The 26,400-nt window shown below is 43.9% G+C and overlaps 1 protein-coding gene across 1 annotated transcript in view; it reads left to right on the top strand.

Moving 5' to 3' along the window:
- nkrf (NFKB repressing factor) overlaps window positions 1–26,400 on the top strand; it is a 52,569-nt gene continuing 26,169 nt past the window's right edge. Inside the window, exon 1 of the mRNA XM_063061093.1 lies at window positions 1–198. The gene's annotated coding sequence lies outside the window, so the exon portion shown is untranslated. The remainder of the gene's footprint in view (window positions 199–26,400) is intronic.

Genomic DNA, 26,400 nt, shown 5'->3' on the forward strand with positions numbered 1-26,400 from the left:
GACATATGCAAAGCAGGGCTGGATGAACGCAAACACGGCAGGGAACAGCACAGCAACCGTGCCGAGGGCGGCAGAGGCGGCTTTACAGTCGATACGAGAGACTGGTCCCGCGGCGTCGGTATTTCCTTTGCCCGGGCCCCTCGCACTTGCCGCTGGACCCCGCTGAATTCCTCCAGCAGGCTGGTTGGCGCCCCAGAGGTAGGTAATACTTTGGGTAGACGGAGGTATCCTTCCATCAGAAATCCATAAATAAAGAGAATCAACATGAAAGATCAAAAAAACGTCAGTGAATCACTAATTCGGACGGCTGCCGGTTGTCATGGAGAGGAGGTGAGTGGATGAGCACGAAGGCCTGGATTCACCCTCTACAATTATGCTGATATGGCGGGCGGGCAACAGTGCAAATTACAGACCATCACTGACCAAAAAACAATATTCATTTGCTGATGAGTGAGTATAATGTATCACAATTAATAAATAGGTCATATTTATAAAAGCTCTTCACAGAGCAAAGCGTCGTTCGATTGGATACCCTTTCGATTTTGATTGTTCGATCTAAATTTTTATTTGCGGGTAATTAAGGCTTTCAAAATAGTGCTCCTGCGATGAGATTGATGGAGTAAGCTGCGGCTGACGTAATGTTTGCCTAAATTTATCCAATTAACCTCTAAAACCACCTTCACCGTGGATATGCATTTGGCCAGGTTTCCACGGCGAGTTTCTGGTATAAGACTGTAGTTGTCAACTGCTGATTACGGCAACTGGTTGCTGAAGGCTCCGTCACCCAGTGTAATGATTCCATGACTGCAGGAGGGGCTGAGTATTGTATATAAAATTACGGGAGTCTTTTCCCCAGGGTGGAAACGTCCAACACTAGAAAGCATAGATTTAAGGTGACCAGGCTGGAGAGTTCAAAGGAGATTTACCTGGCAGGTGTTTCTACAGAGAGCATGATAGATCCCTGGAACATTATGCCAGGGGAAGAGGTGGAAGCAGAGGTCACAGCAACCTTTAAGAGGAATTAAACTGGCCCACAAACATGTAGAGAATAGAGGGCTATAGATCAACCAGGTGTAGGTAGATCAAAGTCAATTTATTATGAAAGTAGATATATGTCACCATATACAACCCCGAGATTCATTTTCTTGAAGGGTTTTACAGGAAAACAAAGAAATACAATAGAATTTATGAGGGGCGGCATGGTAGTGTAGTGGTCAGCACGATGACCTGGGTTCAATTCCCGCTGTTATCTCTAAGGAGTTTGTACATTCTCCCTGTGACTGCATGGGTTTCCTCCTGGTGCTCAGGTTTTCTCCCACAGTCCAAAGACGCACCAATTGATAGGTTAATTAGTCATTGTAAATTGTCCTGTGATTGGGCTAGGATTAAATTGGGGGAGGGGGGAGGTTGCTCAGTGTTGTGGCTCGAAGGACCACAAGGGCCTATTCCACACTGTATCTCAATAGATAACAACAATCTATACATAAGTAAAGACTTACAAACAACCAACGTGCAAAAGAAGACAAATTATGCAAAAAAAGTAGATAAAATAATACTGAGAATATGAGTTGTGAGCTTATAGGTTGTGGCGTCAGTTCAGCATTGAGGTGACTGAAGTTATCCAAGTTGTTTCAAGGGCTTGACGTTTGTAGGGTACCAACTGTTCCTGAACCTGGTGGTGTGGAATTGAGGCTCCTGCACCTCCCGCCAGATAGCAGTGAGAAGAGATCATGGCTTGGATGGTGGGAGTTCTTGATGATGGTTGCTGCTTTCTTGCGGTAGATGGGATTTATTTGGATTAGCATCATGTTGCACACAGATATTGTGGGCCAAAGGGCACGTTCCCAATCTGTGTTCTATGTTCTCTTGTTCCATCATTGAAACAGCCACTCACATAGAAATTCTGGCCCATGTTGGGATGCAAGTCCATAAAGGTGGAGCCTAATTCAACACCAATCCCCACTTGAGCCCCCCCCCAACACTGGTGCTCCCCATAACCTCTGACACTTACTTTATACTTTATACTTTATTGTCGCCAAACAATTGATACTAGAACGTACAATTTTCACAGCGATATTTGATTCTGCTCCCTGGAGTACAAATCGACAGTAAATATTAAAAATTTAAATTATAAATCATAAATAGAAAATAGAAAAGGGAAAGTAAGGTAGTACAAAAGAAACTGAGAGGCAGGTCTGGATATTTGGAAGGTACAGTCAAGTTCCAGGTCAGGATCCGTTCAGCAGTCTTATCATACTGACTAATCAAGAACTTATCAACCTCTGCTTTAAATATACTCAATGATTTGACCTCCAGAGATGTCTGTGGTAACGGATTCCATAGAATCACCACCCTCTGGCTAAAGAAATTCCTCCTCATCTCCATTCTAAAGGGACGTCCTTATATTGTGAGGCTGTAACCTCTCCCCCACAACAGGAAATATTCTCTCCACTCTGTTTAGGCCTTTCAATATTCGAATGCTTTCAATAAAATCTCCCCTAATTCTTCTGAATACCAACATGAGGAATTCTGAAGATGCTGGAAATTCAAGCAACACACATCAAAGTTGCTGGTGAACGCAGCAGGCCAGGCAGCATCTCTAGGAAGAGGTACAGTCAACGTTTCGGGCCGAGACCCTTTGTCAGGACTGAATACCAAATGATTTTATGCAGCCAGCACAGAAATAGGCCCTTCAGCCCATCTAGTTCATGCTGATCTATTATTTGGCCTAGTCCCATCGACATGCCCTCCATACCCGTCCCATCGATGTACTTATCTAAACTCTGAAATGTTGAAATCGAACGCACAATCCACCACTTCCATTGGCCGCTCATTCCACACTTGCACCACACCCTCTAACTGAAGGAGTACCTCTCAAAGATTTCACCTTTCACCCCAGATCTTCAGCATAATCCTGACCACCTGCACCTGGGCCGTTGCCCTCCAAAGCCCTCTCATCGACGTACCTTTCCAAACTTCTCTCAAATGTTATAATTGAATTTGCATCTACCACTTCCACCTTCTGAGTGAGGAAACTTAGTGGGTAGCGTAACACTATTACAAGTGGCAGCGACACGGGTTCAATTCCTGCTCCTGTCTGTAAGGAGTTTGTATGTTCTTCCCGGACTGTATGGGTTTCCTCCAGGTGCTCCAGTTTTGTCCCACATTCTAAAGACATTCAGGTTAGTAGGTCACAGGCAGCCGAAGTAACAGGACTGGAAGTGCCTGTTACCATGCTATATCTCTAAATAAATAAAAACAAATTCTCCTTAAGTATTTCCCCCGTCACCCGAAACCTATGACATCTAGTTCTAGTCTCACACAATGTGAGGGGAAGATGCCTGCATACACTTACCCTGTCTATACACCTCATAATTTTGTATACCTCTATAAGATCCCCCCTCATTCTCTTGCAGTCAGAGAATAAAAGTCAAAGGTTCAAAGTATATTTATTATCAAAGTTTGTATGAAGTATGCAACCTTGAGATGTGTCTTCCCCACAGACAGCCACGAAACAAAGAAAACCATTCAATCTTTCGCTGTAATTCAGGTCCTCCAGTTGTATCAGCTAAGCACCAAGCATTTCTCTTTAATGATCCATTCCGTTGCAGTATGTGGACAGCACCCATTTAATACTAACGTAGTCATGGAAGCATAGAGCCTGGAAAACAGGCCCTTCAGCCCATCACATCCATGCTGACCAAGATGGCCATTTAAGCTAGCCCTGTCTGGCCGATTAGCCCTCTCAACCCTTCTTATCCATGCAGCTGTCCAAGTGTATCTCGATTGTTACTGTACCTGTGTCAACCCCTTTCACCGGCAGCTTGTTCCGTGTGTGCACGCCATTGTCCCATGTGTGTCATTCACACTGACACAGTTCTATTTCTAAGCTATATTGACTGTTCTGTGGTATATCTTACTGTACATAGTATTTCTTACAAATTAGTATAATTTGCACATTCAGATGGAGATGTAACGTAAAGATTTTTACTCCTCACGTATGTGAAGGATGTAAGGAATAAAGTCAATTCATTCTGAAACATCAATGCTTCAATCAACTCTTGACCAATGGTCAGAAAATTTGATTGCTTTGAATCATTCCATTTGTATTTTAGAAACATAAAAACATAGAAAACCTATAGCACAGTACAGGCCCTTTGGCCCACAAAGCTGTGCCGAACATGTCCCTACCTTAGAAATCACTAGGCTTACCCATAGTCCTCTATTTTACTGAGCTCCATCTACCTATCCAAAAGTCTCTTAAAAGACCCTATCGTATCCACCTCCACCACTATTGCTGGCAGCCCATTCCACACACTCACCACTCGCTGCGTAAAAAAACTTACCCCTGACATTTCCTCTGTACCTACTCCCCAGCACCTTAAACCAGTGTCCTCTTGTTAGCCATTTCAGCCCTGGGAAAAAGCCTCTGACTATCCACACGATCAATGCCTCTCATCATCTTATACACCTCTATCAGGTCACCTCTCATCCTCCATCGCTCCAAGGAGAAAAGGCTGAGTTCATTCAACCTGTTTTCATAAGGCATGCTCCCCAATCCAGGCAACATCCTTGTAAATCTCCTCTGCACCCTGTCTATGATTTCCACATCCTTCCTGTAGTGAGGCGACCAGAACTGAGCACAGTACTCCAAATGGGGTCTGACCAGGGTCCAATATAGCTGCAACATTACCTCTCGGCTCCTAAATTCAGTTCCATGATTAATGAAGGCCAAAACACCGTATTCCTTCTTAACCACAGAGTCAACCTGTGCAGCTGCTTTGAGCGTCCTATGGACTCAGACCCCAAGATCCCTCTGATCCTCCACACTGCCAAGAGTCTTACTATTAATACTATATTCTGCCATCATATTTGACCTACCAGAATGAACCACCTCACACTTATCTGGGTTGAACTCCATCTGCCACTTCTCAGCCCAGTTTTGCATCCTATCAATGTCCCCTGTAACCTCTGAGAGCCCTCCACACTATCCACAATACCTCCAACCTTTGTGTCATCAGCAAACTTACTGACCCATCCCTCCACTTCCTCATCCAAGTCATTTATAAAAATCACAAAGAGTAAGGGTCCCAAAACAGATCCCTGAGGCACACCATCGGTCACTGACCTCCATGCAGAGAATCACTCATCTACAACCACTCTTTGCCTTCTGTGAGCAAGCCAGTTCTGGATCCACAAAACAATGTCCTCTTGGATCCCATGCCTCCTTACTTTCTCAATAACCCTTGCATGGGGTACCTTATCAAATGCCTTGCTGAAATCCATATACACTACATCTACTGCTCTTCCTTCATCAATGTGTTTAGTGATATCCTCAAAAAATTCAATCAGGCTCATAAGGCACGACCTCCCCTTGAGAAAGCCATGCTGACTATCCCTAATCATATTATGCCTCTCCAAATGTTCATAAATCCTGCCTCTCAGGATCTTCTCCATCAACTTACCAACCACTGAAGTAAGACTCTCTGGTCTATAATTTCCTGGGCTATCTCTACTCTCTTTCTTGAATAAAGGAACAACATCCGTAACCCTCCAATCCTCCGGAACCTCTCCCATCCCCACTGATGATGCAAAGATCATCGCCAAAGGCTCAGCAATCTCCTCCCTCGCCTCCCACAGTAACCTGGGGTGCATCTCGTCCGGTCCCGGCGACTTATCCAACTTGATGCTTTCCAAATGCTTTCCTAATATCTACATGCTCAAGCTTTTCAGTCTGCTGCAAGTCATCACTACAATCACCAAGATCCTTTTCCATAGTGAAAACTGAAGTATTCATTAAGTACCTTTGCTATTTCCTCCGGTTCCATACACACTTTCTCACTGTCACACTTGATAGGTCCTATTCTTTCACGTCTTATCCTCCTGCTCTTCACACACTTGTAGAATGCCTTGGGGTTTTCCTTAATCCTGCCCGCCAAGGCCTTCTCATGGCTCTCCTAATTAGCTCTCCTAATTTCATTCTTAAACTCCTTCCTGTTAGCCTTATAGTCTTCTAGATCTCTAACATTACCTAGCTCTCTGAACCTTTTGTAAGCTTTTCTTCTTGACTAGATTTATTACAGCCTTTGTGCACCACGGTTCCTGTACCCTACCATAACTTCCCTGTCTCATTGGAATGTACCTATGCAGAACTCCACACAAATATCCCCTGAACATTTGCCACATTTCTTTCGTAGGATTTTCCCTGAGAAAATCTGTTCTCAATTTAAGCTTCCAAGTTCCTGTCTGGTAACCTCATAATTCCTCTTAGTCCAATTAAACACTCTTCTAACTTGTCTGTTCCTCTCTCTCTCCAATACTATTGTAAAGGAGATAGAATTATGATCACTATCCAAAATACGCTCCCACTGAGAGATCTGACACCAGACCAGGTTCATTTCCCAATACCAAATCAAGTACAGTCTCTCCTCTTTCTCTACTTAAAGCATCTCATTGCTACCTGACTTCCACAAATTCCTCCCTCCTGTGTAGAGTCATCACGTCTTAGGGCCATACAGCACGGAGACAGGCCCTTAGGACCATCTTGGCCACGCCAACGCAGGTGCCCATCTGAGCTGGTCTCATTTACCTTCATTTGGCCCAAATGCCTCTCAGCCTTTCCTATCCATGTATCTTCCCAAATGTCTTTTCATGTTGTTATTGTACCTGTGTCGAACACTTCATTCCATAAACCCACCACCCAGAAGTGCCATTTACATAGTGACTGTCAGAGCCCGAGGATGTCCCAAACCTTCAAACAGCCAGCGGAGTAGTGTAGGCATTGTACAAAGGCAATGGTGAAGATTCTGTGCTCAGCAGGGTCATGAAAATGGGAGTAAAACATGAGATCTACTTTTTGGAGTTAAATGAGGTGTAAAGCTTTTCAGAAACTGCCTTCAGTTTGTCCACATCCACCTATGAGAATAAACAGCACAGATTTCTCAAGGCAACGCCTCCCGCTGAAGGAGGCTTTGATAATGTGCATTTGGGCTTTTGACACTCAGCACGATGGACACTCAGCTATGAGGGGCGTGAAGGAGGAGGATGAAGTCACCTATGCAAGGAGCCAGAATGAGCTGCAGAAAATAACAACGGAATCATTTACAGTTGCTAATTTTCCACTGAGAGCTAATTAAAACATTGCTCTTAACTTTATATGGGATCTGGGATTGTCCACAGACAATCTAAAGCTAAATGGTCCACAAAGGCTAAATGCTTGGTGTTTCATAGATAAAAACATCCTGCTGTTGCTATGCAACCTACACTAGTGCACAGCAATTTACATGAAAATTATGTTAAATGCTCAATTGGTGTCCAGGGTTGAGTTTCAACACTGTAATAATACATTGTCTTTCCTGTATATATCTTAACAATCTGTTCAAACAGCCTCCTAGTGCATAATTATATAGTTTCTTCAAGTAGGTGTATTTGACCTGATTTAATGTAATAACTTTGCAGTACTGCTGCACTCCTGGAGGTGGGGATATTGAGACAGTGGTGAGATTTGTAGATCGGTAGTGTAGCTGTTAGCGTAACGTCATTACAGTGCCAGTGATCCAGATTCAATTCTGCCACTGATTGTAAGGAGTTTGTATGTTCTCCCCATGACCATGCAGGTTTCCCTCCATGTTCAAAAGGTGTATGGGTTAGTAGAATAATGGTACTGTATTGGGTGTAATTAGGCAGCATGAGCTTGTGTTTATCTGTAAATATAAAGCAATTCTCTGATCAACACTGCCACCATCAGGACACTAGTGACACTGCAGGGCAATGGGTGTGACACCATTGCATTTAAATAGCTTCTGTAACGTAGATAAATGTCCAACTGGTTTATGCTCAGACAAAAATCAGAAAATTCCAAAAATGGAGAGTTTAGCCTAGCTAATTTTAAAATATTGACCAATGAGAGGATGTGTAAGATGCACCTTGAAACAGAGAGGTTTCCAGATTAGGGCCTGCCTTGGTAACTAAAGGCAAGGCCATACCTTAATGAATCGGAAGTAGAAATAATAAAAGAAGTCAGAGTTGGATCAATGCAGAAACATGCGTAATTTTAGGATGGGATTAACCATGGAGGAGGGAATGAGGTAGAAGGAGACTTAAAACAGAGTGGTAATCAGGTAATTGAGGCATTGAATCATACAGCACAGAAAATGGTCCTTCAGCCCAACTGGCCCATGCTGACCAAGATTCTCATCTAAGCCAGTCCCATTTCCCTGTTTTTGGCCCATATCCCTTAAATATTTCCTCTCTATGTACCTGTCCAAGTACCTTTTAAATATGGTTGATGTACTACCTACCTCAAACACTTCTTCTGATAGCTCATTTGGAACACTGTGTGAAAAAAGTTTTCCCTCAGGCCCCTATTAAATCTGTCCCTCCTCACCCTAAACCTATGCCCTCTAATTATTGATTCTCCAACCTGCGGAAGAAAAGAGTGTATTCATCCTATCTATGCTCCTCATGATTTTATACACCTCTAAAAGGTCACCCCTCATTCTATTATACTCCAGTGAATCCTTGCTCATACTCTCTCCATAACTCAGTCCCTCAAGTCCCTTCAACATCCTTGTAAATCTCTGCACTCTTAGCCTGTCCTAGACACTATGGCCAAGAAAGCTCACCAGCATCCCTACTTCCTCAAGAGGCTAAGGAAATTTGGCACGCCCCCATCAATCCTTACCAATTTTAATCAATACGCATAGAATGCATCCAATATGGATGTTTCTTGGCTTGATATGGGAATTGCTCTGCCCATGACCTCAGTAAACTTCAGAGAGTTGTGGACACAGCTCAGCACCTCAAAAAATAACAGCCTGTCTTTCATATACTCTGTCTATGTTTCTCACTGCCTCAGTAAAGCGGCCAGCAGAATCAATGACCCCACTCACCCTGGGCATTCTCTTTTCACCCTTCTCCTATTGGGCAGAAGAAACAAAAACAAAACCCCAAAAGCGTGTACCATTGGTGAAGTGGGGTCACAAGTGGACGGGCGGTGAAGAACGCATTTAACACACTGGCCTTTATCAGTCAGGACACTGAAAATAGGAGCAGTTGTACAAGACATGGTGAGTCTGTATTTGAGTGTTGTGTACAGTTCTGGCTGCTCTGTTATAGGAAAACCATCATTAAACTGCAAAGAGTGCGAAGAGGAATTATGAGAATGTTGCCAGGACTCAAGGGCCTGAGTTATCGGGAAGGGTTAAACAGGCTAAGAATCTACTCTTTGGAGCACAGAAGACTGAGGGTGTATAAAATCATGAGGGTAGATATGGTTGATGCACACAACCATTATCCCAGAGAAAGAGAATCAAAAACTAAGAAGGTATGGGTTTAGGGTAAGAGAGGAGAGAGATTTAATAAGAACCTGAGGGGCAACTTCTTCGTGCAGAGGCTGGTGCATATATTGAATGAACTCCCAGAGGGAGTGCAAGAGGCAGGTACAATAGCAACATATAATAGACATTTGGATAGGTACATAGATAGGAAAGGTTTAGAGACATAGAAGGCAAATGTTGGCAAATGGGACATTTAAAAGGTTAGATGGGCATCTTGATTGGCATGGCCGAGATGGGCTGGAGGGCCTTTTTCTGTACAGCAGACCTCTATGACTTTTAAGTGTTGTGTGCCATTTACTTTCGGTAAAGGAGATCTGGTTAATTTTCAGTCCAAGAGAGGTCTCTGCCCTAGGCAACTCAAGTGTCATAAAAGCTCAAACAGTTCCCCATGAGGGAAGAAAATCTGCCACCCTTACCCAGATTTCGTATGATTCTTGAACGGGTGTTTGAATTTCCTAAGTAAACCCGTCACTCCAAAGAAGTGCAGAGAGAGTAGAGGCAGGCAGACTGTTGAGCATCAGTATCTCTAAGTGCACTTGTGGACACAGAGCTACAATTCAAGTAGATGATTCACCACCATCACTCTGACAAGGGGAGCTAAAGATTCATCAGAAACACTGAGCTTGAGAACAAAGCCCACATTGAGTGGCCTGGGACTGTACTCGCTGGAATTTAGAAGAATGAGAGGAGATCTTATAGAAACATATAAAATTATGAAAGGGATAGATAAGATAGAGGCAGGAAAATTGTTTACACTGGTGGATGAGACTAGAACTAGGGGACATAGCCTCAAGATTCGGGAAAGTAGATTTAGGACGAAGGTGAGGAGGAATTGCTTTTTCCACAGAGTAGTGAATCTGTAGAATTCTCTGCCCAATGAAGCAGTGAAGGCTACCTCAGTAAATATATTTAAGACAAAGTTGGATAGTTTTTTGCATAGTAGGGGAATTAAGGGTTATGGGGAAAAGGCAAGTACATGGAGATGAGTCCATGGCCAGATCAGCCATGATCTTATTGAATGACGGAGCAGGCTCGACAGGCCAGATGGCCGACTCCTGCTCCTATTTTTTTTATGTTCTTATGTTCTGTAAATAGAGAAAAAAAAGTTAGGAAATGACTGGATTACAGTTTGTATTTCTGTACACATTGTGCTCTGCCTTCTAAATTAGCATCAGTTAGATATGTACCACGGGGCAGTGGCTCGTGCTGCTGCCTCACAACTCCAGTGAACTGGGTTTGATCTTGAGTTCTGGTGCTGTGTGATGGTGCTCGTACATGCTTTCTGTGACTTTTTTTTTTCCGAGTGCTCACATTTCTTCCCACGTTCCAAAGATATTCTGGCTGACAAGCTAGCCAGCTACTGTAGAGCACTCCGATTGTAAAACCACGGTAGGGAAATTAGAGGGGGTAGCAATTAATGGATATGTGAGGGGAGAATTAGATTACAGAGAAACAAGGGAGGGATAGGAGTCAATGGGCTGAACAGCCTTTTTCTGTCATATTAAATTGTGAATATATCCCTTCCTGTAGGACACGGTGTAAAGCTGAGCTCCTAATTCAGGTGCCTGAGGAACCAACGTTCCTCCCTACCCTTGAGAGAGGTGAAATTACCGCTTGCAGTCCCTGGAATGTAATTTGATTTGATGTTTAAGTGCAGTTGTGGGCAGATAGGGGAGTCTGGGATTCTGGAGGAAAAAAAAGCCTAAAAATTAGACCTACAAGTTAGAAACTATTTATCCACATGGTGACAAAAACTTCGAATTCTTCTGTAAATGATGTTGATGTTGTTGAGTTACTACCCTTTAAGGGTAAAGAGATGGGAGACTGCTCATCCATGTGAATTTCTCCATGAGTGAGCACAATAGGTGCTCCATCGTACTGTTCTAGTGGCAGTAAGCTTCTGTCCACAGTGGGCTTGTAAGGTTACTCAATAAAACCAGAAGGTGTGGATTTCCAGAGTAGCCTGCTATTGAATGATAAATGCTTCGATGGGAATGAAATTGCTGTTCTTCCCCACCAGGTATTACTAAATCCACCAGAATACAATCCTTTTTCATTGTAAAGTTCATTTTGAATGACTAGTTAAGTCTTAATTACAGAAAAACATCCAACGTGTGCACTGAAAGTTAACTCTTACACTTAGAAAGTTTATCTCTTGTGAAATTAATTATTGTTGGCATCTTAGCAGTTTTATCTTTGAATGTTTTCCATCTGGGTAGTCTCTAGCCCCTCGGCATGAACATTGAATTCTCCAACTTCCGCTAATTCCCTCCCCCTCCCTTCCCCCATCCCAGTTTCACTCTGCCCCCTCCTCCAGCTGCCTATCACCTCCCTCATGGTTCCGCCTCCTTCTACTACCCATTGTGCTTTCCCCTATTCCTTCTTCACCTTTCCTGCCTATCACCTCCCTGCTTCCCCTCCCCAGCCCTTTATCTTTCCCCTTACTGGTTTTTCACCCGGCATCTACCAGCCTTCTCCTTCCCACCCTCCCCCACCTTCTTTATAGGGCCCCTGCCCCTTCCCCCTACAGTTCTGACGAAGGGTCTCGGCCCGAAATGTTGACTGTTTGTTTCCACGGATGCTGCCCGACCTGCTGAGTTCCTCCAGCGTGTTGTGAGTGTTGACTTGACCCCAGCATCTGCAGAGTATTTTGTGTTTACTATTGTGTAATGAAGTGGATCTCCCAGTACCACTAAACCTGGTGCAAAAGTTCTTGCTAAGCAGTTGTCTGAGGCAGATATTTGTTAGTGACCAAGAATGTGGTGAAATTTCTACTTCCATAGGTGATAACTATTCACAAACACTGATGATATTTTTTCAAAATTGCTTCACTTGTGGAAAGCTCTGCATATCCCAAAGTTGGAGTTGGGAATGTTAAAACAACCTTCCTTTCTTTGTCAGCCCTTCATTTAATGAGATCTGGTTTATTTGTGGCTCAACCCTAAATTCCCATCAGTTTCTCATTTCCTTCTCATTCAGTAGAAGTTGACGAAGAGAGGCTTGGATTCCTTTTAGAAAGAAGGTGGCGGGTATCTGGAACAAGCTGCCAGAGGAGTTGGTAGAGGCAGGTACAATTACAATATTAAAAACAGATACAAAAAGTTTAGAAAAATAATGGTCAGGTGCACCAAGTGGGATTAGCATAGAAAGGCTAGGTGGGCTGAATGGCCTGTTTCTGTTTTTTTTTATCACTCTGACTGTAAATAGCTCTCCAATGACTTCTGAAGGACCACAAATACTGGCATTGCCAATGATTTTCCCATCAGGAAAGAGAAACTAAAACCTGTCAATCAGGCTCAAACCAATAGTGGATGTTGCATCAGTTTCTGCGGGCAAAAGGGGAAATATCTATCTTGTACTACCTCATAGTGATGCATCAACTTAAGTAACATGCTGTTCTTGTAACTTGGAAAATTGGGATGCTCTTTATCTACTACAGCTTGGCATTCAACACTATCATCCCCTTAAAAGCTAATCAATAAGCTTCACAATCTTAGCCTTAATACCTCCTTATGCAATTGGATCCTCGATTTCCTCACTTCAAACTACATTCATTTGGGATTTGTAACATCTCCTCCACAATCTCCATCAGCACATGTGCACCACAGGGATGTGTGCTTAGTTTCCTGCTCTACTCACTTTACACTAATGACTAAGCACAGCTTCAATGCCATATTTAAGTTTGCTGATGACATCACTGTCATTGGCCGAATTAATGGTGGTTATAAATCAGCATATAGGGTGAGGTTTAAAATCTGGTTGAGTGGTGCCACAACAAGAAGCTCTCACACAATGTCAGCAAGACTTAAGGAGCTGATTATTGACTTCAGAAGGAGGAACCCAGAGGCCCATGAGTCAGTCCTCATTGGAGGATCGGAGGTGGAGAGGGTCAGCAACTTTAAATTCCTCGGTGTTATCATTTCAGAGGATCTGTCCTGCATCCTTTGAAGTTTGCAAAGACTTGTAATGACATCTAAGACTCTGACAAACTTCTGAAAATGTGTGGTGGAGTGTATATTGACTGGTTGCATCATGGCCTGATATGGAAACACCAATGCCCTTGAATGGAGAGCCCTACAAAAAGTAGTAGATATAGCCCAGTCCATTATGCGTAAAGCCCTCCCCACCATTGAGCACATCTACATGGAGAACTATTGCAGGAAAACAGCATCCATCAGGACCCATACCATTCAGGCCATGCTCTTTTCTCAGGAAGAAGGTACGGGAGCCTCAGGACCCACACCACCAGGTTCAGGAACAGTTATTATCCCTTGCCCATCAGGCACTGGAACCAAAGAGAATAACTTCGATGAATTTCACTCAGCCTGTCACTGAACTATTCCCACAACCTATGGACTCAATTTATAAAACCATAAGATATTGGAGCAGAATTAGGCCATTTTGGCCCATTGAGTCTGCTCTGCCATTTCAACATGGCCGATCCATTTTGCCCTCAGCCCCAATTTTCTGCCTTCTCCCCATATCCCTTCATGCCTGACTAATCAAGAATCTATCACCCTCTGTCTTAAATATATCCCAATGACGTGGCCTCCACAGCCACCTGTGGCAATGAATTACACAGATTCGCCACTTCCTGGTAAAAGAAATTCCTTCTCATTTCCTTCTGAAGGGACATCCCTCTACTCTAAGGCTGTGTCCTCTGGTCTTAGACTTATCCACCATCGGAAACATCCTCTCCATATCCATTCTAAAGAGGCCTTTCAACATTCAATGGGTTTTAATGAGGTCACCACTCTTTCTTCTGAATTCCAGTGTGTAAAGACCCAGAACCATCAAATGCTCCTTATATAACAAGCCTTTCGATCCCGGAATTTTTGTGATTGTCCTTTGAACCCTCTCCAATGTCAACACATCTTTTATTAGATAAAGTACACAAAACTCCTAACAATACTCCAAATGAGACCTCAACATTACATCCTTGCTTTTATATTCCCAGTACTCTTGAAATTAATGTCAACATTGCATTTGCCCTCCTCACCACTGACTCAACCTGAAAATTAGCCTTTAGAGAATCCTGCATGAGGGCTCCAAGTCCCCTTGACCCTCAGATTTTTAAATTTTCTTTACATTTAGAAAATAGTTTGCACCTTTATTTCTTCTTCCAAAATGCACGACCATACACTTCCCTACACCGTAATCCATCGGCCACTTCTTTGCCTATTCTCCTAATCTGTTTAAGTTCTTCTATAGCCTCTCTACTTTCTCAAAACTACCTGCCCCTCCACCTATCTTCGTATTGTCTGCAAACTTGGCCACAAAGCCATCAATTCCATCATCCAACACAGAATCCAGTGGAGCACCACTGGTTACTGACAGCCAGGTAGAGAAGGCTCCCTTTATTCCCACTGTTTACTTCCTGCCAATCAGCCAATGCATTATACATGCTAGTATCTTTCCTGTAATACCATGGGGTCTTAACTAGTTAAGCAGCCTTATGTGTGGCACCTTGTCAAAGGCCTTCTGAAGATCCAAATACACACATCCACTGATTCTCCTTTGTCTATCCTTCTTGTTATTTCTTCGAAGAATTCCAACAGATCTGTCAGGCAAGATTTTCCCTTGAGGAAACCATGCCTATTTTATCACAAGCCTCCTGGTACTCCAAAACCACATCCTTAACAATGGGCTCCAACATCTTCCCAACCACTGAGGTGAGACTATCTGGCCTATAATTTCCTTTCTTCTGCCTCTCTCCTTTCTTGAAGAGTGGAGTCACATTTGTAATTTTCTATTCCTCCAGAACCATGCCAAGATCAATAGATTCTTGAAAGATCATTACTAATGCCTCTGCAATCTCTTCAACCACTTCCTTCAGAACCCTGGGGTGTACACCATCTGGTCCAGGTGACCTTTCTACTTTCAAACCCTTCAGTTTTTCAAGAGCCCTCTCCAATGTCACAGCAAAACCCTGCTGAACAGATCTAGCAAACTTGCCTGCAAGGATATTGGTTTCCCCTTGGGTTCAGGTGTAACCCCTCACTTTGTACAGGTTATGCCTTCCTCGGAAGAGATCCCGATGATATATAAATTTGAACCCCTGCACCAGTTCCTCAGCCACACATTCATCTGCCAAATCATCCTATTTTTACCCTCACTGGCGCGTGGCACGGGCAGCAATCCAGAGATTACTACCGTGGAGGTCCTGTTTTCAGCTTCATGCTTGGCCCTCTAAAATCCCTCTTCAGGACCTTCTCACCTTCCTAACTATGTCATTGGTTCTGATCTGTACCAGGACTTCTGGCTGTTCACTCTCCCCCTCTAGAATGCTGTGGACCCCATCTGAGACATCCCCGACCCTGGCACCTGGGAGGCAACGTACCATCTGGCTGTCTCTATTGCACCCACAGAATCTCATCTCTTTTCCTCTGACTATGGAATCTCCTATCACCACTGCAGTCCTTTTCTCCTCTCTTCTGTGGCTTTCCCCTGGTAGGGCATCCCCTTCAACCATATCCAAGGGGACTTTGCAGTGGCCGCCCATTTCCCTTCCTTCCCCTGACAGTCACTCAGTTACCTAACCCCCCCTACAACCTCAGGGTGACTACCTCCCTGTAGCTCCTACCTATCACCTCCTCATTCTCCCGTATAAGCCGAAGCTCATTGAGCCGCATCTCCAATTCCTTAACACACTCCCTAAGGAGCTGGAGCTTGGTGCACCTGGTGCAGATGTGGTTATCCGAGAGGCTGGAGGTCTCCCAGAATTCCCACATTTTAATCCTGATTGTGAACCTAACTGAAAAGGTATCTCTCTTCCTGTATCTGTGCTCAGTAATTGGTCGCAGTCCAACTTCAGGGACTCTTCATCTCACGTTCTCCATACTTATTGCTTATTTATTTATTTTTTTCTTTTGTCTTTGCATAGTTTGTTGTCTGTTGTACATTAGTTGTTTGTCCGTCCTGTTGGGTGCGGTCTTTCATTGCTTCTGTTACATTTCTTAGACATATTGTGTATGCCCGCAAGAAGACAAATCTCAGGGTTGTATATGGTGACATAATGTACTTCGATAATACATTTACTTTGAACTTTGAACCACTTTAAATTTCAGATGCCTGAAGGAACTGCTGGTGGGTGCTTCCAGCCTCCCAAAGCCTGGCTTATTTCTAAGGCAGTACATGTAATTGGAACACAAGCGAAGAGGAATGATTTGTATTTCACTCAGGTCTTCCCCATTCCCTTAAGGAGTATCCCAGAGTCAATCAAGGATGTCTGAAGTGCAGCAACCAGTTTGAATAATAGCAACCACCCGTGAATAGTAATATGGTATCGAACAAAGGATCTATGAAATTAAAAGTAAATTTATTCTCCAAGTATGTGTATGTCTATCTTGAGACCATTTCCTTGCAGGTGTTTACACAAAAATAAAGGAATACAATGGAGTTTATGAAAAAGAAAGATTGGCAAACAATCAATGTGCAAAATAATTATGCAATAAAAAAGTACTGAGAACACAGTCCTTGAAAGTGAAATTTTTATTTTTGCACAGTTTATTTAACTATTTTATATATTTTTAAAAATTTTCACCCCTTATGATAGTGTGTATGTGTACCTGTAGGTTGTGGAATCATTTCAGCGTTGAGGTGAGAGAAGTTATCCACGCTAGTTCAGGAGCCTGATGGTTGTGTGGGACCTAAGGCTCCTGTATTTCCTGCTCGATGGTAGTAGCAAGAAGAGAGCTTGGCCTGGATGGTGGGTGTCCTTGATATATCCTGTGTTTTTATGGTTATTTCTTTCTTGTTGCATCGCCTCTCATAGATGTGTTCAATGGTGGGGAGGGCTTTGTCTTTGCTGGACTGTTGATTTCAAGATTAATACTGATCAGGATTGAGATAAATAGTTCTGCAAAACAGTGCATAGGATCTTTGCATCAACACAAGGTAGCAGTTTGACTTCCAATCTGAAGAATACAACACTGCTATGGAGTGGACTACCTTGACTGTAAATGCTGAGGCCTCTAGAGTGTACCCTTGGGCTCAGGGACAAATTTGCTACAAACTGCGCCATACCTTCATGGTCACAGTTCGCAGCAGTAACTTATCCAGAGGCAGTTGATGCTAACTGCATGGAAGTACGTTACACTGAATAACACTGGGGGTTGTTTTAAACTTAAGTCATTTTCACCTGCAGCATTGCTTTCACTACTGAAATCTATATCAGATTTAAACAAAGATTTGAACCTCCAGAGCATTAGAGAACGGATATGATTAATTTCAGGTCATTGTGGATAATGACTCAGATCGCAGGCTCATATTTGGCTGAATAATTTAAAAGCTGGTGTGCATGAAATGTGAGTGATGCAGTAATGTATGCATATACTTGGATGCTTAAAATGTGTTGCTGTTTACTGGCACACCAGCCAATCACAGGGTGCATGGTCTAACATGATATCGCTTGATAGTTAAAGACACGGAGCCAGGCATTGACCATCTCTGCAGAGGTAACACTGAGTAATAGAATCAGAATCACGATCAGGTTTAATATCACCGGCATATGTTGTGAAACTTGCTCTCTTTGTTACAATGCAATGCACAGAGAAAAACCAGTGAATTACAGTAAATATATAATATGTCCAATGAGTGGCAGGTTTAAAGAACTGGACATCACCAGGGCCTGACATGATCCACGCCTATAGGCTGAAGGAGCTAACAGCATCACATACATGACTGGCAGCTCCAGTGAACCAGCTGCTTGAAGCAGGCTCCCACCCTGACTGGCTACTCAAGGAAGGACAGTACTCATAGTGAAGGGTCCTCACAAAGGAACAACACCATCAAACTACCAGCCTATCACCTGCCTGTCAACAACATGGAAGCTCCTATCAGACATCATAGCCACCAAGCTGAAGGGACAAGTGTGCAAATTCCTGATCTCTGTTCAGAGGGGGATTGGTAATGGAATCAAAAGCTCCAAGCACCAACTACCGGTGGACAAAGCAGTCATGTGAGACTCCAAGACCAGACAAACCAACCTAAGCACAGCCTGGATCGACTACCAGGAAGCATATGACTCAATGCCCCACACATGCCTGTCTCTGTACAAGGTCAACAAGACACTAAGGACCTTCATCAAGAACTCAATTGGCTGTTGGAGAAAAATGCTAAAAGTTAATGCCAAGGCAGTAACACAAGTGAACGTCAGATGTGGAATATACCAGGGTGATGCATTATCCCCACTGCTGTTCTGCATAGGCTTGAACCCCCTCAGCCAGATCATCTCAAATAGTGGATATGGGTGCAGGTTCAAAAGTGGAGTGGAGTGACCATTAGCATCTCCTGTACATGGATGACATCAAGCTGTCTGCTGGAAATGAAAGAGACATTGACTCACTAGTCCACCTGACAAGGGTGCACAGCAGAGACATCGGGATGTCATTGGGACTGGAATAGTGCTGCCGGATGGTCGTGAAACGAGGCAAACTCAACAAAGCTGAAGGTGTCGAGTTACTTGAAGGCCTCATACCAGATGCACAGGTCAGTTACAAATACCTGGGGATCCTGCAAGCGTAGGGAAGCCACGATGAGGACACAAGGAAGGCTGCAACATCCAAGTCCTTCCAAAGAGTGAGACAGGTCCTAAAAAGCCTCTGGAATGGGAAGAACAAGGTCAAAGCCATCAACACATTTGCCCTACTAGTCATCAGATACCCAGCCGCAGTAGTGTGCTGGCCAAGGATTAACTGGAAACCGCTGACACTAAGACCCAGAAACTACTCACAATACATGGAGGCTTCCATCCAAAGTCCAATGTCGAGCGACTGTACCCCCACCAGAAAAAAAGGTGGATGGGGAGTTGGAAGTGACAAGACTATAGTCCTGGAGGAAATGCGAATCATCCGTGAATATGTCAGGAAGATGACCCATGAGGACGACCTGCTAGGAGAATCCCTCAGACAGCAGAATAGCAGGGGACATGGAAATGGAAGTGGGTGAAGCAGAGCCAGAGGACCAGAGGCCATGGCAGGACAAACCACTGCACGAGATGTACCATCACCAGATATCAGAGGTGGCTGACATAAGAAAGTCCTACCAATGGCTGGAAATGGCAGGGCTGAGGGACAGCACAGAGGCACTGCTCATGGCTGCACAAGAACGGTTGCTGAGCACAAGAGCAATAGAAGCAGGGGTCTATCACACCAGACAAGAGCCAAGATGCAGACTGTGCAAGGAATCCACAGAAACCATCCGGCACATGGTAGCCGGGTGCAAGATGCAGGCAGGGACAGCATACACTGAATGACACAACCAAGTTCCAGGAATTGTGTACAGGAACATCTGCTCTGAGTGGGGACTGGACACTCCCTCGTCCAAATGGGAAACACCCGAGAAGGTAATGGAGAGTGATAGAGCTAAGATCCTGTGGGACTTCCAAATACAGACTGATAGACAGGTACTGGCCCACCAACCAGACAGAGTAATACTGGACAAGGAATACTGGAGAAGAAAGCAATAGCAATAGATGTGACAATCTCAATTGGCAGTAACATCAGGAAGAAAGAATATGTAAAGCTGGAGAAATAGTGGGGCTTGAAAGAGCAGATCCTGCAGGCGCAAAGAAGCCACAATGAGGATACAAGGAAGGGCACTGCAAGTCTGTGTCTTCGCTGTTGCTTTGCTCACACTTGAGTGCTCGGTGGCAGGTGCTGATGCTTTTATTTGCCGGTGGGGGATTGTTGCTTACTGCCGCTTATGCACGGGAGTGAGGGGAGCTGGAGGGGACTTTGGGGTTTCTGACATTTAACTGTCATTCATTCTTTGGGGCACTTCTCTGTTTTTGTGGGTGGTTGCGAAGAAAAAGCATTTCAGGATGTATATTGTATACATTTCTCTGACATTAAATGTACCTTTGAAACCTTTGAGATAGAAAGGACGTGAAAGGTTAAAGCCAGGGTAATCACGGTGGTGATAGGATCACTTGGAGCTGTGACTGGGAGAGTGGATCCAACAAATCCCAGGAACAGTATCTGAGATCTTGGTCCAGAAGAGCGTACTACTAGGAACAACAAGGATACCGTGCCAAACCTTCAACCTCCGAGGCCTCCAGTAAAGGACCCGAGATTGAGAGAAAAATACACATACGCACCACCCATAAGGGTTGAACATTTTTTTAAATATATAAAATAGTTAAATAAGTAAGAGCAAAAATAAAAATGATAAAAAAGTAATGAGGTAGTGTTTTTGGGTTCAATGTCCACTCAGAAATCTGATGTCAGAGGGGAAAAAGCTGTTGCTGAATCATTGAGTGTGTGTCTTCAGGCTCCTATACCTCCTTCCTGATAGTAGCGATGAGGACAGGGATATTCTAGGTGATTGTGGTCCTTAATGATGGACGTCACCTTTCTGAGGCATTGCAATGTAGCTTTCTAAAAAAATTTTTTACCAAAGGAATAGCTAATGGCAATGTTAAAACCTGGTAATTTGGTTTGTTATTGTTACGTGTACATGTAGTTGTCTTGCAAACCGTTCATACAGAACAATTCATTATGTCAGAGCATGCTTGTAAGGACATTACCAATTCACTTAACCTTTCCTCTGATTGGAAACTTCAAATTCTGTTTTAAGCTCTGACATGGAACAGTTTGGAACTGGAATCAGTTTATTACTATACGGTGAAAGCTTGTTTTGCTACCATTCATACAGATCAGTTCATTACAAACAAGAGAAAATCTGCAGGTGCTGGAAATCCAAACAACACACACAAAATGGAGCGTGTATGGGAAAGCATAAACATCGATGTTTCAGGCTGAGACCCTTCATCAGGACTGGGAAAAAAGATGAGATGTCAGAGCAAGAAGGGAGGAAGAAGTTCAAGGTGATAGGTAAAACTGGGAAGGTGGGGTGAAGTAAAGGGCTGGGAAGTTGATTGGTGAAAGAGATAAAGGGCTGGAGAAGGGGGAATCTGACAGGAGAGGACAGAAGACCATGGAAAGGGAAGGAGCACCAGAGAGAGGTGATGGGCAGGTAAGGAGATAAGGTGAGAGAGGGGAATGGGAATGGGGAAGGAGTGGGGTGGGGCAATTACTGGAAGTTCGAGAAATCGATGTTCATGCCATCAGATTGGAGCCTATCCAGACAGAGTATAAAGTGTTGCCTCCCCACCCTGAGAGTGGCCTCATTGTGGCCAAAGAGAATGGACAAGGAAGTTGCATAGGGAGTGATTCCTGCAGAAAGTGGTAGGTGGGGGTGGGTTGGGGAAAGATGTGCTTGGTGGTGGGATCCTGTTGGAGATAGTGGGCGTTACGGAAAATTACGTGCCGGACACAGAGGCTGATGGTGTGGTAGGTGAGGACAAGAGGAACCCTATCCCTGTTGTGGTGGCAGGAGGATGGGATAAGAGCAGATGTGTGCAAAATGGAAGAGATGTGGGTAAGGGCAGCGTTGATGGTGGAAGAAGGAAAGCCCCTTTCTTTGAAGAAAGAGAACATCACATTAGTTCTAAGTATGAGCACATGGTCAGAGAGAGGGCAGCAGAGATCACAGAGAGGGACAGTGACAGAGGGGTTTCCCGAACACCCGAAGGAATCCAGAGCTAATGAGATGTTCTCCTTCTTCAAAGAAAGGGGCTTTCCTTCTTCCACCATCAACGCTGCCCTTACCCAGATCTCTTCCATTTTGCACACATCTGTTCTTATCCCGTCCTCCTGCCACCACACCAGGGATAGGGTTCCTCTTGTCCTCACCTACCACACCATCTGCCTCTATGTCCGGCACATAATTTTCCGTAACATCCGCCGTCTCCAACAGGATCCCACCACCAAGCACGTCCCCCCCAACCCACCCCCACTTACTGCTTTCAGCAGGGATTGCTCCCTACACAACTCCCTTGTCCAAGTGCCCATCTATTTCAATTCTACTTCCCATTCCCATTCCGACATGTCCGTCCATGGCCTCTTCTACTGCCACGATGAGGTCACACTCAGGTTGGAGGAACAATACCTTATATTCCATCTGGGTAGCCTTGTCCATTCGTCCCTCCCCACTGATCTCCCACCTGGTACTTATCTTTGCAAGTGGAACAAGTGCCACACCTGCCCTTACACCTCCTCCCTCACTACCATTTAGGCCCCTAAGCAGTCCTTCCAGGTGAGATGACACTTCATCTGTGAGTCTTTTGGGGGTCATCTACTGTATCCAGTGCTCCCGGTGTGGCCTCCTCTTTATTGGTGAGACCTGGCATAGATTGGGAGACTACTTCACCGAGCACTTATGCTCCATCCGCCAGAAAAAGTGGGATCTCCTGGTGGCCACCCATTTCAATTCTACTTCCCATTCCCATTCTGACATGTCAGTCCATGGCTGCCTCTACTGCGGCAATGAGGCCACACTCAGATTGGAGGATCAATAACTTGTATTCAGTCTGGTTAGCCTCCAACCTGATGGCATAAACACTAATTTCTTGGACTTCTGGTAATTGCCTTCCCCTCCTTCACCATTCCCCCATTCCTGTTTTCCTCTCTCACACCTCCTTACCTGCTCATCACGCTCTGGTGCTTCTCCTCCTTCCCTTTCTTCCACAGTCTTCTACCACTTCCTATAAGATTTCCTCTCCTCCAATCCTTTATCTCTTTCACCGAGCAACTTCCCAGCTCTTTACTTCACCCTTCCCTGTCTCCCAGTTTCACCCATCACCTACTATCTTGTACTTCTTCCTCCCCTCCCCCCCCCCACCTTCTTGCTCTGACCTCATCTTTATTTCCAATCTTGATAAAGGGTCTCAACCTGAAACGTCGACTGTGGACTCTTTTCCATAGATGCCGCCTGGCCTGCTGAGTTCCTTGTTTTTCTCTTGTTTGTGCAGAATATAGTGTTATAGCTACAGAGAAGGTGCTGTGCAGGTAAACAATAGGGTGCAAGATCATAAAAGGTATATTGTGAAGTCAAGAGTCCAACTTGTTTTACAGGGAACCATGTAATATTCTGATAACATCAGGTCCGAGGATGTCCTTGAGCCTAGTGGCTTGTGGTTTTAGGTTATTGTATCTTCGATTCAATGGGAGAAGGGAAAGAGAGATTTCTGGGGAGGATACAGTCTTTGATTGTACTACTTATAGTAGGGATAAAGCTGGAACAGGATACTGAATTTGGATGATCAGCAAGCTGGTGAAAGAAGAGACAAGAATTTCTATGTTCCCTGTTACATATACTCAGTGCAACTTTATAAGGTACACCTGATCCTTAATGCAAATTTCTAATCAGCCAATCATGTGGCAGCAACTCAAATTCATAAAAGCATGTAGACGATGTCAAGACTTTCAGTTGTTGTTCAGACCAAACATTAGAATAGGGAAGAAATGTAACCTAAGTGACTTTGACCATGGGTGATTGTTGGTGCCAGACGGGGTGGTTTGAGTATCTCAGAAGCTGCTGATCTCCTGGGATTTTCACACACAACAGGCCCCAGAATTTACAGACAATAGTGTAAAAAAACAAAAAAAAATCCAATGAACAGCAAGTCTGTGGGTGAAAATGCCTTGTTACTGAAAGAGGTCAGAGGAGAATGGCCAGACCAGTTCAAGCAACAGTAACTGAAATAACCCCACGTTACAACAATGGTGTGCAGAAGAGCAACTCTGAATGCAAAACATGTCGAACGTTGAAGTGGAAGAGCTCTAGCAGCAGAACACCACGAATAAATACTCAGTAGCCATTTTGTCAGGTACAGGAGATAACTCATTAACTATGGAGGGTAAATTTCCTATTGTTCATAAAGAAAACTAGTGCTTTTTGATGGGGGACAAAACACAGATCTTCTGAAATATCGACCTATACACAAAGAAGTTCCATTGCAACCCATCCAGATTTTCTTTCTAAACTCTTGAGATAATCTCAACATTTAAGAGAAGTTTGAATAAGTACTTGGATGGGAGGGATGTGCAAGATCCTGATCCAGGTGCAGGTCAATGGGACCAGGCAGAATAATAGTTCAGATAGTCCAAAGGGCTTGTTTCTATGCTGTAGTGCTTTATGACTCTATAGTTCCAGTCAGAATGCCCATTGTTGTAAATCACAAGGACGGCTCCACCAGACAACTGATCTCATCCTACCACTGTGAAAAATGTGCACAAAAATCAGTCCTTGGCAGGAAAAGGTGATGGTCAGCGATTCTGAAATGAAATGTGGTGAAAGTGGGACAAGGAACTGTTCCATAGTGCAATAAGATGGACAGTTGACCTCACAATCTATTTATGTCCTTGCTCCTTATTGTCTATCTGCACTGATCTTTCTCTGTAGCTGTGACTTTAACACTTTATTCTGCATTCTGTTACTGTTTTGCCTTGTACGACCCCAATACACTGATGTAATGAAATGATCTGTATGTTTTCATTCCCAACAACCCTTCGTAACCTGAACTGAACATGTCAGTAATGAACAACCACAGTGACGTGGGAGGGGGTCACAAAATGGCGGCGATGGGAGAGTAAGCAGGCACGGGCTGAATGGTCGCCGGCTGTTCTCACTGATGTAATGAGAGAGTGAGGCTGCTCAGTGCTCCCATTTCTGCTCAGGGAGGGGTAGGTAGGGGGGATTGGTTGGAGATGCAGGCACATGGAAATGCACTGTTCCACCAAACAGAAGATGCCTGCAGTCCCACAGCAGCTGTTAAATCCATTCTCAGCTATCCCACTGGTATCCTAAGTGCTTGTTCACGTGCACAGGGTGTGAATCATCAGGCATTTGTAACCTGGGGAAGGATCAGTATGTGATTATCTTCCAGTGACTCTTTATTCCTCTCCATAGTTGTTGCCTGACCTGTTGAGTTCCTCCAGCATTTTGTGTACATTGCTCTGGATTTCCAACATCTGCAGAATCTTTTATGATTTCGCTTTTAGCATTTGTTTCCATTTTTATATAAACGTTGTTATTCCTTTTCACTGAGGCCTTGACTCAGTGACAGCATTCTTGTCTCTTTCTCAGAAGGTCAAGGGTTGTGTCCTGGGCAACATTCATCCATCAATAAATATGAGCAAATCTGAGGTACAATAAACTTGCAAGGTGGGAAAAAAAGAACTCATCAAAGTAATTTTAGCAAGCTTTCAATGAAATCATGGAAAAGAATTTAAATAATGTTTGTATTGTCCAAGAAAAGAATTTGGCACTGGTCCAAATTCCAAGCAATTCAATTCTATTTATCAGCTTGCTCACTGACCATAATTATAGACTTTCATTCAAGGACTCTATTGCATGTATTTTTAATACGTTGTTTTGCTGTGATACTGTCTGTGAACCTCATCATCACTGTTGGGTATTGTTATTCTATGTTTTTTTCTGAAAAGTTTATTTTAAATTATTTGAAATATTGCTTAGAAAATAATGTCACTCTGATCTTTCTTGATATATGTATATTATGGAAAATCATAACTGATTTCCACTAATGGACAGTAGAGAGATGAGGTCCTGCAAAGAGAATTCAGGGAGTTAGGCAGAAAGTTAAAAGGCAGGACCCCCAGTCTTGATGAATTTCTCGGCTCAAGATTGTTGACTGTTTATTCATTTCCATCAATGCTGCCTGACCTGCTGCGTTCCTCCAGCATTTTGTGTGTGTTGCTATAGCCTCTAGTATTTTCATCTCAAGATTGTACCCTATGCCACATGCTAGTGAGACAGGAGATTGGAAGCTAATGTAGTGAAATATACGGTGTAGGATGGAGGGCTGTTTCTCGGGAAGGTGGGACCTGTACAAAAAGGACAAGTTGCACCTAAACTGGTGGGGCACCAATATTCTCAGGGAGAGATTTGCTTGTGTGACCTGGGAGGGCTTAAACTAGTGTGGCAGGGGATTGGAAGGTAGAGCAGTAAGTTAAAAAATGAGGGATTGAGGGGAAATTAGAGGTTAGATCAAGTGAGACTGAAAGGAAGGCTAGACAAGGCAGGGTTAATAGATGTGGTGGGCTGACGGACTGAAGTATATTTATTTCAGTTTAAGGAGTATTACAGATAAGATGGATTGATTTAGGGCCTGGATTATGATGTTGTAGCCATCACAGGGCTCCGCCGAGAGACGAGCAGGACAGACAGCTCAATGTTCCAAGGTTCAAATGTTTCAGCT

This window comes from Mobula hypostoma, chromosome 10, assembly GCF_963921235.1.
Source record: "Mobula hypostoma chromosome 10, sMobHyp1.1, whole genome shotgun sequence".
NCBI classification, from domain to species: Eukaryota; Metazoa; Chordata; class Chondrichthyes; order Myliobatiformes; family Myliobatidae; genus Mobula; species Mobula hypostoma.